Source organism: Sander lucioperca, chromosome 7, assembly GCF_008315115.2.
Source record: "Sander lucioperca isolate FBNREF2018 chromosome 7, SLUC_FBN_1.2, whole genome shotgun sequence".
In the NCBI taxonomy this organism is placed as follows: Eukaryota; Metazoa; Chordata; class Actinopteri; order Perciformes; family Percidae; genus Sander; species Sander lucioperca.
In genome coordinates this window covers 2223557-2225960 of record NC_050179.1, presented here as the reverse complement: position 1 = coordinate 2225960, position 2404 = coordinate 2223557, and the positions used below count along the sequence as shown (strand labels likewise).

General features: G+C 42.8%; 1 protein-coding gene across 1 annotated transcript in view; it reads left to right on the top strand.

Moving 5' to 3' along the window:
* The first annotated feature begins 464 nt into the window (after positions 1–464).
* The window catches only part of si:ch211-106e7.2, a 12781-nt gene continuing 10841 nt past the window's right edge, over positions 465–2404 (top strand). Inside the window, exon 1 of the mRNA XM_031283050.2 lies at positions 465–679. The gene's annotated coding sequence lies outside the window, so the exon portion shown is untranslated. The remainder of the gene's footprint in view (positions 680–2404) is intronic.

Sequence of the window (2404 nt, the reverse complement as noted above, 5' to 3'; positions counted from 1 at the left end):
TTCCGTGTCTATTATTTCGCTAAGAGGAAACTCAATAAAAAGCCATTTGCCAACACTAAATATCAAACAAAAACCATACACTATATTGTATTAAATTGCTGTGAGCTGTACATTCACAGCAGTTTTCATCAGACTCACCCTGGGTCCGGTTAATTTAGTGTACTGCTAACTTATAACACTAATAACATTACCAATGTCTTCCTCTGATGTACTGTAGAAGTACACTGTAAGTCAGTAGGAGGCTATACAGTGGAGTTGCATATTAAGTGGTTTGGGGTCCTTCTGTAACTAATTGTTGATTCTGGAGAATTCTACAAGCAACACTACCACAGGCCAAGCAATCGGCCGTTCCAAACAGGCACATTTTGAACGGGCACTGTACTAGTAGGAATTAATGGACGACGGAGGAGGCGTGAACGGTCTGCATCTATGGGCCCTCCTCCTGCAAGCGACGTCACACATTTGTTCCTGAAGAGTTGAACAGGAAAAAAAGATGTTAGTCGCCTTTAAGACCCAGGCAGCAACATGACTCGTGTGAATCATGACCATCACCCATGCTTATGATTGACAACAGATTATGGAGAAATGAACGTCAACACAGAAAGAGGAGCATTTACTGCACGGACGTCCGTATCTTACCACCGATACAGTTGAAGTTGGAATTCGAAGGCCTTGACAAGTAAGTTAATGTTACTGTTATATAACGTTAGCAGCCCAAGAGTGGTGTAAATTTGTTGTGGGGCGGCGTGTAGCCGCCACATGTGTGTAACGTTAGGGAAATTACCCCCACCCCCATGAACTGCGCAGTGACTCCGTTTGTGCTGTAGTTATACTGAATAACGTATCATTTTGCCAGTTCCACAGTACGTTAACCCACGCAGTTCGGCAAAAAAAAAAAATCCAAATGAGAAATTAATCACAAACGTAATGTAAACACATGGTTGTCAGCCAGTGTGCGAGTGTTTCCTTTGTTAAAACAATGAAGAGAGTCGGGCAGAATCTTCAGTCCCCTTGAATCCACCCTATATGCGAGCCTCTCCTGCACCCCCAAATGTGGAATGTGGACATTCCATTTGAACTGGGCAACTGTCTGAGCTCGGCAGAATTTCCGTTGTATCTTCTTTTCTTTTCATAACAACCATCCATCTAACGTTATTGGTAACTTTTACTATTATCTTAATTTAGCACTTTTGTACGGTGGCCGAGACGGTTCAACACAAATACAAAAGCTACAACACAAATACAAAAGCTACAACACAAACGCAAAAGCTACAACGCAGCGGCGGATGAGCAGGATGAAAGTTCTTGTATGTTTGAGAAGTAAGTGAAACATGCTTCGTTCCAAAATATGATTACTGTCGCTATGTGATTGTAAATATATGCTCAGCATTCGTCAACTGTGTCGGTACACGATCCGTTCTGCCTGCACGATCCGTTCTGCACATGCGCAAGATAATACTGTTTTACGTATCCATACGACCTGCACGATCTGTTCCACGCTAGCCTATGGCTAGCCTCCACCGGGAAGCTAACGTTAGTTTAGCTAACAGCTAATTCGGCTAACCGCTAGCTGACAGCTAGATTCAGTCTAAAATAATGTTAACTCAAACGTAATGGGAAAAGCAGGCTACAGCTAAATTAAGACTTCACAGTAATAACAATAAAGACAAGTATTGAGTGATTGTATTTTAAATGAGCACAAGTAAAGTAGAACTGACGTAACAGCTGTTATATATGTTAGGTGTTTGTTATATATGTCAACGTTTATTTTCAAGTTTTATTTTGAGGGTCTTTTAAAGTTATTACATGCTGTCTCAGCTAGCAGTTAGCCGAATTAGCTGTTCGCTAAACTAACGTTAGTTTGGCTGTCCACCGGAAGCGTGGAACAGATCGTGCAGTGTCGTAAATCCTTGTACAACCGCGCATGCGCGAACATTTTGCGCATGTGCAGAACGGATCGTGCAGGCAGAACGGATCGTGTACCGACAAACTGGTCGTGACTGTTTTCCCAAGATGGCGCTCGCCAATATGGGGTTCCATTTGTGCCAAAATTAAGTCTAAATGCTTACTGTCTATGTCTATGCTTACTGTCTATGTCTGCTTATTGTCAATGTCTGTCTATGTCGATTGCTCACATGACTCAACATTTGTCTGTGTCAACTCAACTCCTGTCATCTGTTGCCCTCCTTGTCATTTGACTGTGTTGTCTTGCTGTGTCGTTGCACTCTGTCGATGCTTTGTGTGTTTGCTACGCGTTGTTTCAATGTGTTGTTATGATTGCCGTCCTGAAGTGTCGATTTACTGTTATCAAGTTGAGGAGATTTCCCAGCTACAAGGGGAACGTTCCACACATGGTGGCCCTGCAGCCGTGGCAACAGGGCCTGCCATTATTATCCAATCTAAA